Raw genomic sequence first — 13,940 nt, 5'->3', positions numbered from 1 at the left:
AGTGTAAGGAAAGAATTCTAGGAAGCAGTGGCAATCATAGAAATGGTTCATCTGAAGGCTTTGGGTTGGTTTATTTTTTTTTTTTCTGTTTTTGGTCTGAAAAAATCCTTTGGAAAATATCCTTTCAATTTTAGGACACAAGAGAAATCTTAAACTGACACAGAGGAATAGAATTCAGCATTTAGATAAAAATTATTGGTGTGTTTCATTATTTTCTTTTGGCAATAACAATTCCTAAAATTGTAATTTAAAGTGGAAGTTTAACCTTGATAGACCAAATTAATAATATCCTTAATCTCCAGTCTTTATTTGGAAAAAGGCATGATCTCTAAGGGCAGCTGAGACATGTAGGATATGCTGTCACACTGAGAACAGTTGATCTTTGTTGAGGGTTCATATTCAGAACACACCTGTTATCTAATGTGTATTCTGAAATCCTCAAAGCTGAGAAATCCTTACACTATTTTACGAAGATTTATTTAATAGAATCTTATGTGAAATGATCAAATCTTAGGAGAAAAGTTTATTTCAAATCAATATCAAGTAATCTGGAAAAATGAGATATTTATGAGATGTTGAGACCCATTTCTGAACCAGCTACTGTAATTTAGCCATACTTTAGTCCATTTTACTCAGGATTATACTATGAACAAGTTTTGGAATGTGTGAAAAACTTTTCAATGTAAGTTTAATGAGAAAAATTACTACATAGTATTCATGTACAGGTACAGAGCCCTAGGCACCTTTTGTTTTCTCTTTTTATCTCTATGCAGATGTTTTTGTGTGGAATCTCATGTACACACTGAAAAAAACCAAGAAAATTTAGGATTCCTTGAAGGCTACCTGAGGAAAAGACAAAATTCCTTCAGTAACTGTATCCATTCTCTGTATCCTTCCTCCTGCCAGCCCAAATCAATCAACACCTCTCTGCAGAATGAGGTCATGACTAGGTGTTAGAAATTGTTAGCAACATCTGAGTTTTAGCCACAAGCAAATTAACAACAAATGAGTCTGTTAATGAATCTGTCTTGTACCCATACCTAAGTCCAGAGAGCATATAATATTGCTAATTTTCACACTGTTATATTCCAATAAAAGAAAAAAAAGCAAGAGTTCCTTAGAAACATAATGGATATCCTAAAGGTTGGTTTAGGGACTCATGTATCTGTGACCTGGATATCAGGTCCCAAAACCATTTGTTATAATGGGATAGAGATTTACAATTTGCATTTTCCTATCACATCTCTTCAGACCTCAGAAGAGTAGGCAAGATGTTATAATAAAGACCTCAACAGACCACATAAATATGAAATTTGGGTCTCTAACTTATACCAGTGATAAATGCAAGAAGTGATTAGCTGACTATGTTATCTGGCTCCAGGAATTTTTGAGCCAATATTTATAATAATTCCTAGAAATATTCCCCATTAGGAAGTGTCATGGTCATGTGGCATTTAAAAAAAAAATTGAAATTACAGGAAAGTCTGGATTAAAATCTATGCACAAATATAGTTCCACACCTCTCCACTCCTGCTTGCCAAAAGAAAATGTGGAATGAAAATTCAGCTTTTGGGTGTCTGTTATGAAGTTTTCTTGCAAAAATGAGTACTTGAAAAGGAACATTTTGATGTGTGCACCTAAAAAGGCTATTTGTTTAATTTCCAAACTGTGAGTTTGGAAGTTCCAATTGAGTGTCGTTCCAATTTCTATGTCAATTCTAACTTGAAATGCCATCTAAATTGTATGATAACCATGGGAATATGCATAGAACCTGTCAAGAAATGCAAGTTTATTGAAGTACTTTTTTTTGGTGTATATTATAGGGCAGGATATTCTCTTTCCTTAGCCTTTTCTGGTGTATGATAATGGTTATAAAACTTTTGTGATTTACAATGAAAAAATCGGCAGGTATCAAATGATTATTACAGCTAAAGGTTTTCCTGTTTCCTACAAAAGATGCTAGCTCAATTTTCAATCTGACAGAGTAGATACAAATCCCAAATTAATTTTTTTCAAGTATATATGCCATTATATGTGCCAAATAATATTCAGTATTATTAATTTTCATATAAAGAAATGAAAAAAATAGATTTTTTTCACTAAGCAAAAACTTGTGAATAGTATTACAGAACAAATTCCTAATGTGAATATATCAAATTTTTCAGTATTAATTTGCTGAATTATAAAATTTTAAAAAATAAAGCTTTTTCTCTATATCTTTGAAAATGTAAAAAAAAATATCAATGTAAAAGATATAATCAAGGAGGATATTTTTAGTATAGGATTTAGGCCTCTGGAGAGGAAAAAAATTTAGATCCATGGTTTAGTTAAGTGTCTCAGAGAAATGTCATCTTAATTTTGAAAATTATTCTTCAAGTAAAACTTTCATGTGAATAACAGTCCTTTAAACTTTATTAACAGTCCTTATTCAGTGACAGTTAATATAAAAATATTCTCTCAATGAAAATATTCCTAAGGCAGAAGATGAGTTATTTTAAAAATCTATCCATATAGACTATGTCTAAAACATTTCTTTACACTACTTGCATTAAGCTTCTAAACACATAACCCAAACCAGGAAGAATACATTAATTATAGGTTTATGTGAGGTAAAAATTGTCTACTGAGAGACATATTTGTGAAATTATCTTAGTATAAGATTCCAAGTTCTAGAAAAGAAATTCAAGCTACACATTCTTGGTCAGAGCATAGAATCAGAGAATCATTTAGGTTGGAAAAGACCTTTAAGATTATCCAGAGCCCAGCCATTAAGTCTGAGGACTGCCAGGGCCATCACTAGAATGTGTTCCCCAGTGCCACATCTTTTAAAGATCTCCAGGAGTGGTGACTCCACCCTTTCTCTGGGCAACCTGTTCCGGTGCTTAACCTCTCTTTCAATGAAGAAATTTTCTCCTAAAATCCAATCTAAATCTCATCTGGCAAAGCTTAAGGCCATTTCCTCTCATCCTATTCCATGTTACTTGGGAGAAGAGACCAAACCCCATCTGGCTACAGGCTCCTTTCAGGTGGTTGTCAAGAGCAATAAGGTCTCCATTGAGCCTTCTTTTCTGCAGGCTAAATAACCCTCAGTTCCCTTGGATGCTCCTCATAAGGCTTGTGCTCTAGAGTCTTCAACAGCATAGAATGCTGCAAATTTATCAATGATTTTAATTGACTCTCATTGCACTTTTCTAGTCAACATTGGCATAAAAATGAAAAAAAAAATGTTGAAATGTCTGAATTCTTCTTTCTGGGCAGCTCTCTGCCCTGTGTATGGATGGCTAATCCATTTCCTTATATTTTTGGAATGTGAATTTTTCTGAAGTTCATAGCCCTCACAATTCCTGTGCCTGCTTTATAATGTTTGACATAGGGTTCAGCCTAATTTGGCAGTGAAGACTAATTACCACGTAAGAAGACTTCAGCAGAGCAGTCCTCAGAACTCAGTGATATGAGAAGAAAAACTTTCCACTTGTTTTAATGTCATGATCAGTCCTGAAAGCTTTCATAATGTTAAATCATTGCCTGAGTACAGTTCAAAAGATTTTATTTCAAGTTTAAAAAAAAAGCTACCATCTTGAGGAGGCCCCTCGATGTTATTATTGCTCACTGGACCTGAAAGTGAGCTGCATCAAGGAAAAATTTTGACCCGGTTGGAATGATAGTTTCTTTATTACCTCCCATGGATTCTAAATCAACTAATCTTTACCATCTGCTGTAAACATGCACAAAGTCATCACAAAGACATTCAGCCATGCTTCACGAGCTGTAACACCTCCCCACATTCTCTGTAGAGCAGATCCATATAGCTCCAGTATTCCTAGCCCACAGTAACAGCAGGTGCTGCAAAGTTTCCACCCAGCTTGAGAGCCTCGCATGAACATCAGACACTTGCAGGACCTCTATAATGTTCCTGGCATCTTGCCTTGACCTTCCTTATTTTGTGCTTTACTCTCTGACTGTTGGTGGGACAGGAGAAGACAAGAAGAAAGTTGCTTATCTATGCCTGAAGTTCAATCATGACAAGGATATTTATGCATGTTTGTCCTAATTTTGTCCCAATGGTGTGCATCTGACAGAGAATTCCTTTTGTTTCATACAGATGGAATAGAGATGGTAGCTGGTATTGTTTCCCAAACAACCTGTCCTGTGTTTGCAAGTTTTCTAATTAGGCTCAAACTTGTCTATATAAACACAATGTTCTCTTTTTTACTAAATCTTCACATAGTCTCACATCATATTCAAACTGTGGAATTGTATTTTATGTATTTTTATAGATCTTCAAATCTGGATGTAGTTGCCCCTAGTCTTCTAATATTTATCTTCCCTCCAGTTCCCACTCCTTGCAAAGCCATATTATTTTCATTCTGAAAAGAAGTAGTAGTGGGAATCTCCTAAATTCTGGCTTTCTGCTCCTCTACATTAAGCATAACACAGGCTTCCCATGAGTGTGGTTTTCTTTTTCAATTTTTTTAAGCTTTTTCAATACTTTCAGCATATGTATAAATTTCCTCGAACATTTCCTGCTTGGATTTTAATACCTAAACTACTGCTACTTTCTAATTTCAGGAAACTTTTAAGAAACCGTCTGATATTTCTTTAGTATTAGTCCAGCAGTTTCAACTCATAAATTTGCCAGTATAATGAAAAGACATAGAGATGTCCTCTGCAGCAGTAGTTGATTGTCTCCTTTCTAAATTTTTAATAAAGCTTTTGAGAGTGACTTGGTTATTCTGCCTACATGTTTGTGAGATTTCGCTGGCTGTTATATTCTAGTCAAAGGCGTATTCATCATCTAACCTTTCTTTATTAATTTCCTTTCGTATTATATCAATAGAGTGCAGCTTCAGCTGTAATAATGAAATAATCTCATAAATAAAAATGCATACTTTCACATCTATTGAAAATTAACGCTTACTTTACAGTCAATATTTCAGCCTTACATCTTACATTTACTATATTCTTATGGTCACGCAACTGATAATTGTACTCTCACTAACACAATCCATGCCCCCAGAGCTACAATACATTCACAAAGCTATTAAACTCTTACTGTGGAAGAAGACAAAAAAACAAAGGTGTCTAATATAATAGAATGAGTAATAATGAGTAGCATTCACAATATGAAATAAAGAAGGCCTAAAGTCATTGCATATTTTTTTTTCTGTGTTTGGTTTGTGGTTTTTCGGGTTGGTTGGTTGGTTTGGATTGTTGGTTGGTTTGGAGGTTTTTGTTTGTTTAAGATAGTGCTTTATTTAGACCTTAGGCCGAGTGTTATGTAGGAAGTGTGGAATAAATTCTATAGGATGATCTTAAAGAACTTTGCTTACATACTGCACAGCGTCCTGTGCACTTCTCAGGACCTGAACAGGTATTTCTGACAAGTTAGTGGAGAAAAGCTTAAGTGTTTTTATGGTTCTTACATAATTGGAAACTGTGACAATAAGATACCAGTCTCACATACAGCTGAGCCTGAACAGTCCAGATCAACAGTTTGTTTTTATTCGTCTTGCTGATCCGGGCAGGAGCAGTATTTGTTTTCAAGGGACATCCATGAGATATGTGTTATAAGAGAGAACTGTAACATTTTTCCTGACCACAAATAGGCATGCATAGATTGGGTGGTCTTCATTCCATCTGCAAACGTTCAGACCTGGAGCACTACAACATGAGAAGTGTCTTGGTATTTACTCTTCAGAGGATGCTATTCCCTAGTAAACCACTACACAAATGGACATAGAGGACCATTAGACATCAAGGGCTTGTTAAGTCACCATTCCCATGGTTAAGTATAGGAAATATTGATAACGAGTCAGTGTCACGCACCACCTTTAGTCAGGAGCCACTATTTTCAGAAAGAAGTATAGATTAAAAAGAATTAGATTGCTGAAGCATTTGCAGATTCATATAGTGGATGTTTTGGCAGGTAACTTTTATATAGAATAAATTCTGATGATACCTTCAGAAGCATACAGACATTAAAATGATATTTGTACAAGAGATTCACAGAAAATTAATAGTCTATGTGTTTGGAAGTTCATATTAATAATATCTATGTCCAAAAAAAGGTCTTCATTAAATTCTGGTTATAAAATCACTGAGGAATAAAATAATTTACTATTTCTCTATCTTCCCTCTTTATGGCCCTGGAATTTAAGTAAGTTGTAAAGCTAAAACAAAAGTTATGTTTCTTCAACCAAAAGTAAATCAGAAAGGTACAAAATGTTAATAAAAGACTCAAAATATGTGCTTTTTCACATAGAATATGTACTGTTCTTTTTCAGCTGATGAGACATCACTACAGTTCTAGTTCTATTCAAAGTGATTCAATCATTGTGAGAATAAAAGGTAATATTTCTATATTTAATGTGAAAACGAAAATCAAGGAAACCTTGATTCTTTCAATTAAAATAATGAAAGGCATGAAAGAAGTGGAAAGATTGAAAGCCAACATAGATAGTAGTGACTGAGGCTGAAAACAGGTGAATCTTTTCCAAAAGCAAATTCAGAGTTTTAGCAAATTTCATGCAGACAATATTCATTAAAGGCCTATGTAAGTGCATCTACTTTTTGAAGACATATAATTAGGCAAAGTGAAATTATTCTCTACAAAAACCTTAAAGACAACAAGGATTTTGTTATTAGTAATAGTAACAAAGGCTATTTTAAAGGCATTGACTGGAAATATTCAACGAGTTGGGAAATGTAAAAGAGTTTACAGTAAATACCAAAAGCGGAATAAAAATAGGACCAAGATAAGAGAAAAGCTTTGAATGTTGTCTTCAAGAATTGGAGTATAGAGAATGCATTCTGTGAAAGCTGAATACATTAGCTGAATTTTCATTCCCACTAACTTGAACCAGTTCAGCCTATGGGGAGGTGGGTCTCACTTGTATATTCCTTAGAGACAACTGAAAAAAGAAATTTTTTTTAGTGAGGAAACTACTGAGACTGCTATTATATTAAAATATGCTTTCAAAAAATTCTGAAGTTTCTGAATTTTGCAATATGCTTCTGAAACCTAAACTTTAAGACTGGGTGCAGTTCTTCAGTGAAGAGCATGAAGTCTGAAGATTTTAACACCTTCATTTCTCTGTCTGCAAAATACACAGCTATTCTGATTTAAAGTGTGTTAATGTAGCTCATGCTTACTTCATATTTACTTAATTAAAGTATACCCTAAAAGAGAAGGAGCTTTCGTATTGCTTGGAAGAGAAGTGAAGAGAAGAACATCATGTACAACCAGGACTTCACAGGATTTTGTAAACACTCAATTTTTTAGCACATTTTGTATTTTTTTTTTTGTTTTGATACCTACTATTGTGCAAAAGAAGAAAATCTATTTGTGTTTTTGGCTTTGCTGCTTGGTTGAATTTTTTTGCAGGTCAGAGATTTATTTCCATTTTCCATAGCAAACTACAAGCTGTTCACCAGGCAACTGAGAAAATGAGTAGTCACGGTGGGAAGGAAATCCAGAGAATTTTTTAAGGACTTACAAGCTTTTATTTCACTATTTCTTTCTAGTCTTTAACACTGGGACCTAATATTAATCATAAATATTTTTATGTCCTGTATGCCCACAACACCCAGAATTCAGACTTCTGCAGAATTTTTTTTTGCAGATGTTGTACAAGAGAAGAGGAAAAGTTTCCCTTCCAGTGTTTTTCCATAAACATAGAAAAACAGGGATATGTGGAACTGGCTAAAAATTAGATTTCTGTGCTAAAACAGACACATGTTATAAGGTGCTTTTTTGTTCTTAGTTAAATAGTTTCACCTGAAGAACAGCTGCTTCCTCCAGTGGGACCAGACTGACACTGGAATTGCTCCAATGCAACCAATGTACATCTGTTTTCAAAAGATGTAATTCATATCTGCCTACCTGGGCATTTTCAGGGGAAGATGGAGCATCTGGAAGGTAAAATTGTATTCACATTTGAGAAATGCCAAGAATATGTAAACAGCTTGATAAAAGAACAGAGGGGAAAGTGGCAGAGACTGCAGATACAAGGAATTGATGATTACAACTTCATGATATTTGCAAATAAATATTCTGCATTCACAGCTCCAAGTGTCTCAGTGCCATAGAGAGAACAATGGAGAGGGTAAGTTAAAATTTTGTATAAATTTTGTAATATCTAAGACAAATTTCTCCTATGCTGAAAAACTATTTCAGAATATTAAAATTTCTGATATTTGATAATAAACTCAAGAACACTGTAACTGCAAGAACTAAGAAGTACTGTGCTGCCTGTTCTGCTTGAGGTAGCACTGATTTGAGGTGGCAGAAATAAGATTTAATAGACAGGATGACTAATGGAAGTACAAAAGTTGGGGAAAGAGAGGCATGAAGGTGGGTTGGAGAGGGGTGTGCCCGTGGGGAGCACCAGCTCAGCTTCCCCCTTCCTTGCACCTGGGGACGTGGGACAACCACAGCCATCCAGCTCTGGAAGGAGAGGCATCCCACTGCAAATGGCTCTGGCAGGGAGTAGTGAGGAATCTCATGGATCCTGAAGCCTACCAGATGTGATCATCTCCAGGAGAATGAAGAGTGCAGTAATCACTTTTTCTTTGTGTTAGTCATGTAAAAAACCCAGTCATCGAGCAGAAAATGTAAACCATGATTTAGACATCAGAACAGCACAAGTAAGCACTAAAAATATTCTCCAGAATTTAATCACAGAATCATAGAAGCATTTAAGGTTAAGATCTCTGAGATCATCGAGTTCCAACTTTGATCACCACCTTGGCAACTAGACCATGGCACTGGTTGCCATGTCCAGCTGTTTCCTGAACACCTCCAGGGTGGCTCCATCACCTCCCTGCGCAGTCCATCCCAATGTATTACAATACTTTCCATAAAGAAATTCTCCTGAAGTCCAGCTTGTACCTCCCTGGTACAGCTAGAGGCTGTCTCTTCTTGCCCTGTCACTTGTTGCCTGGGAGAAGAGGCAGAACCCCATCTCACTGCAATGCTTTTCAGAAAGAGAGAGATAAGGTCTCCCCAGAACCTCCTTTTCTCTAGGCAAGGGAGGGTGCTTTTGGACAGTTGTGTAGTTTAATATTCACTTTAGTAGCATATTGAAGCTTAAAATCATTACAAAAAAGATTTAATTCTGTAAAATATATTGGAAATCAAGGAATCTTTATATTATTTTAGGATTCTAGTGTAAAGACTGTTTCCAGCTGCATGAAGTAAAGTCATTGGACCAATGTAGCTCTGACCTAAGCACTACCACAGGGGAAAAAATTAGGGATCCAGTGCCACTTTATAGTCCTGACATCCTCCGCAGATGTGGCTTTATTTCTTATCCATACTTAGAATGACATACTGAAGAGTGAATAGCAACACTGTTGTAAAAGTTAGTTTTACGACTGAATAACTTTCCCTTTTGTTAAAATGCCCTTTGCATTCACAGTATGAAATGCATTTGCCTATCCTGATTGATGGACTAAATAATGGCAAATGTATGCTTAAAAGGAATTTTCTACTAATTAGTTTTTAAGACAAAACCTACTTCACATCACTGTTTCCTCTGTGTAGTTAAAATTATCTTAATTCATTAGCACTGGCAAAATTGCTGATTCCCCTTCCCAATGCACTAGTATCTGCATATGCACACTTTTATTCATATTTTATTTTAATTTTAAATGTATGCTGAAACCTCATCAATATTTGTAGCTAACCTTGCCAAGATTTCTCAAAATTGTGTTCTCATATATCTGTAGCAGTTTTCCATATAATTTCCAAATTTGCTTTCTTTCCAGAGTAACAGTGACCTAGTAAAATTTCCCTTGTGGTTATTCTTACATGAGCTCTGTATAAAGCAAACAACACATCCCTGGACACTTCTGGTTCGATAGGAACTTACAGACAAAATGCAATCAAGTTGTATTACAAAATCTATGGATATCTCCCTCATGACAAATGGAAGGAATAGGCATGGAGCTGTGTCTCTGAGCAGAGGGACACACTGCACTTATGTCTGGAAGGCGAAGAAAGGGAGGGAGTAAGCTGGGAGTGTTTTCACTTCTACTCATCTGGAAATTCATCACTTCATCTGGTTTGCTACAGCAGAGTAGAGCATTACATTCTCCAGAGCATTTCATGTGGCTTCTGTGTAATCAATGAATGTCGAATCACAATGTTAGAACAAGAGATGCATTTTAGGATAAATATCATATGGATTCTGCTTGAGCATCTGATAATAGGGCAGGTTTTGGTTTTATTTTTTTTTGCTGGAAAACAAAAAGCTTGTATTTAGTTTTAAGTTGTTGTGCCTCTTATTAAAGTTAAAATTTTATCAAGCATATTAACAGATTAAAAACAAAAAGAAAAGGATTTTGTGCCCTTCCATTTCTGAATCAGCAAAAAAATTATGTCCTCAGAATTCACTTTCTAGTGCAAAATAACATCTGCATGGACTTAAAAAAGTGTGAGATAAATTTAGGGTAAAGCAGTAGTTGTTCTGCTCCAGCTCATACGATGCAGTCAACCATCTACTCCTGGAGCTGGCCCAGACAGGCAGGGTTCAAATTCAACATCTACCAAAGATCTTTTGCTAGAAAAGTGTTATACTAACACTCCTGGTAAAAAAAAAAGCAAACAACCAAAAAAACTCCAACAAACCAAATCAACAGTAAATATATAAAAGAATCAACATCAGCATCTAATTTTGGATGCCTCCCTGTAAAATGCTCACATTTTCTACTCCTGTCTTGAATGCTGATGCAAAGAACTTCCAGGAAAAAGAGAATTTTAACGTTTTCCTTAGAAAAAGCCATTGAAATTATACTAAATTTTTATGTTGTAGTTACAGATTAAATATTGGGATTCTAAACTATTCAATGTATATAACCTGAACTGTACCATATACATGGGTTATCACCTCTTTGGGGTGTTAAGGTGTGTCCCACACCAGATGTGTTCAGGTACTAATACAGCTGACTTCAGTAAGAGTTGCACGGATAGACCTGAAGTCAAAATTAAAGTCCTACCTGCTACAGGAGGAAAAGGTCAGTGCAAAATAAGGACCTTAACATTTGAATAGATGTATTAAATTATGCCTCTAGAAACAGTAAAATAGTTACCAGAAAACTATATTTATGGTAATTGTGTCAATTGTGAACAGCTTCTCAGCAAGGACTGAAACAAGATTTAGCCTTCCTGACATGCACAGAGAGCCACAACTTAAATCTACATAATGGAATATAGGAAAAAATTGAGCTAATTTACATACCAAAGGAGGCTACAAAGGTTTAGATTCATTGTGCCTTTGACAATTTGACTCCAGGCAAAGGTACAGAGATACTTTTGAAGTTGTGAGAACATAAGCACGTAGAAGGAGTAGCAGGTCTTTACTCATTACATATTTGTAAAGGATTTTTTAAAACTATCTTTGAAGATACAAAGAGGAGACTTCTTCAGTGAGAAAGTTTTTCTGTGCCTGACATTTAATAGTTTCCTTTCTTATGGTAAATGCCTTTGCATGGCACCAAGCAGAACTTCTAGACCAGATACAAGATCATACTGTGCTCTCAGACTTACTCTAAAAGAAGGTCAAATCTGCCCCTGGACTCAAGTGAGGCTTATTCAAGACTTAAAGGCACAGCTTTTTCATTCTGATTTGTAAGGAGAAAGCTCAACACTGACTATGATTTTGAGCAACTGAACTGATTTGAGTGAAAGTATAACATAGGTAAGTTTTAGCATATGAACTATTTGGGATTAAAAAAAAAGGTAACGCCTATGTTTTTCTTCTCTTTAGCCTCCTCTACATTGCATGACCTGTTTTGTTAGCTCATCTCTTTTACTCAAAATAGAATGAGTCTAAAGAATAATGCAGCTACTTACAGTGTGCTTTATGATTTTGTCTCATTATGTTTTGCATTTAGAGGAGGGGGACAGAAATGGATCAGAGACAATGAAGAAAAGGAAAGAACATGGGACAAAACAAGATCTGTCAGCAGCATCCTCTGGTATTTCTGCTACCTAGTGGTGTCACTATCTCTACCATTAGTCAAAGATTTGGTAGCCATGTACTTGCTTCACAATTCCCAAAATAGACTTTCTTACATAAATCAACTGTGCTGTAGGCACATATTAGGAAAAAAAACAGAAGCTAAATCTTGCTGGTCCCTTTTGACCGCATAGAGCTTAAACACACTCCCACTCAGGAATCTAAAGTCTGAATGGCTTGTTCCAATGCACTGAAGGAAGACATATTATATAAAGGTACTATTATATGACTAAAATATTAAATATTTTTTAAAACGTTTTAAGTTGACAAGAGAACATGGTAGCAGGATCATATGAATAACAAGCACGGCTCGTTGTCCATGGCTTTAAGCTAAGTGTTTGTATGTAGTGACTTTATATCTTACTTCTTGCTGGTCTACTTCATGTGCTGTGTGACCAGTCTGCTCTGTCAATGTAAAGCAGCAATGATATGAAGCCTCTCTGTCTCTGCAACTTCTCTTTGACCATACCTTTGGTTTGCTTTTAAATCAGTAAAAAACTTTGTTCCTCTTTCACGCCTCTCTGAAGACATTTCAGTATTATTGGTCAACAATCCTCCTTTTTAAGACCCACTAAAATGAGACCGCAATGGGGGAATATAGGCAGGGAACAAAATTGCTGATGCTTTTTGAATCATAAAGCAAACTTTTCTATAAATGTCATTTTAAAAAATGCCCTTTAAAATTTAAAATAAATTTAAGAAAACCCTGTGCTAAGGGCCATACTTTCACAATATTACAGTTTTCCATTAATATTTATGGAAATCACACTTATTTAAACAAACAAACAAAAAAAACTATGATCAAGCCATTATTGTTGTGAAAAGAGTTAAACAAATCACTGAATTGTTGGAAATTATTGGCTAAGGAAATGCAGTCAAATTAGGGCAGCCTTTTTTTTGAGAGTATAGCCTGTTTGCAAATGAAAAAGTCTGTTCCTAATTTCAATTTATTTTACTGTTTGTACTCAATTATTATCTTATTTATACCAAGGCCTAATGAGGATTTAAAAAAAAAAGTAGATTTTTTTCCCCTACCCTTGAATAAACATTACATGAAAGAAAATGAGCTCTCTCAGTTATATATTCTTACAGGATGCAGTGGCCAAGAACCTAATTTAGACATAGCACAATATTTGTTTAATAAATCATTTAACTTATCAAGAGAATTTATATTTAAAATAGATTTTTCCTATTTAACCTATTTCTATTATCTAAGTATGTAAATATACACATATAAGCAATTTTTAACTGCTGGGTTTGTACCATTTTAATTGAATTTAAATTTCCATCCTAATGAAGCTTGACAGAGCCCACAAGTAAAAATGAAACCATTAGGTAGCAAAAGAGAAATGCACCATTTACCATTCTCCAGCATTATAAAACAACAACAAAAAAAAACCCAGTATGAAAAAGCTAAGAATCAAGATAAAGGACTCCCAAAATACAGAATGTTTTATTAGACAGATATTTAGGGTATATTTTTCTCTAAAAGGCACAAATTCAGTGAGAAGGGCTGTATTTGGTTGCCATATTGGTCACCTTTTGGAAAAAGAATGATAGATGACATTTGAAAAAATCTTGAAAATTGCTATTTTGAAATCCAGGTTTCTTGTTTGTTGATTTAAATCATGACTAAAATTGGCAATCTAAAAGTCCTTTTAATCATTTGGGTTTAAAGCAAATCATTAAAAGTAAGCCTCTACTTCTGTAATATGGTTTACCTGGTAAAATTTGTAGTTTGCATTAGTTCAATCTTTTTAAACAGAGAAGAAACCAGTGACTGTCATCATCAGAAAGAAAAAAGCTTTTCATGTCTGTAAATGGATGAGCTGCTTCAAATGGGGTAACTCTGATTTGTTTCTCCCTCCTCAGTATGTCCTGAACTGAAGCCAGACCTGTATTATGAAACGTTTTAAAGTA

General features: G+C 34.9%; 1 protein-coding gene across 31 annotated transcripts in view; it reads right to left on the bottom strand.

Moving 5' to 3' along the window:
• TRDN (triadin) overlaps nt 1-13,940 on the bottom strand; it is a 229,596-nt gene that overhangs the window by 202,418 nt on the left and 13,238 nt on the right. The window lies entirely within an intron of this gene.

This window comes from Zonotrichia albicollis, chromosome 3, assembly GCF_047830755.1.
Source record: "Zonotrichia albicollis isolate bZonAlb1 chromosome 3, bZonAlb1.hap1, whole genome shotgun sequence".
NCBI classification, from domain to species: Eukaryota; Metazoa; Chordata; class Aves; order Passeriformes; family Passerellidae; genus Zonotrichia; species Zonotrichia albicollis.
Note: the sequence above shows the minus strand (reverse complement) of the source record. Positions and strands in the feature narration are given on the sequence as shown.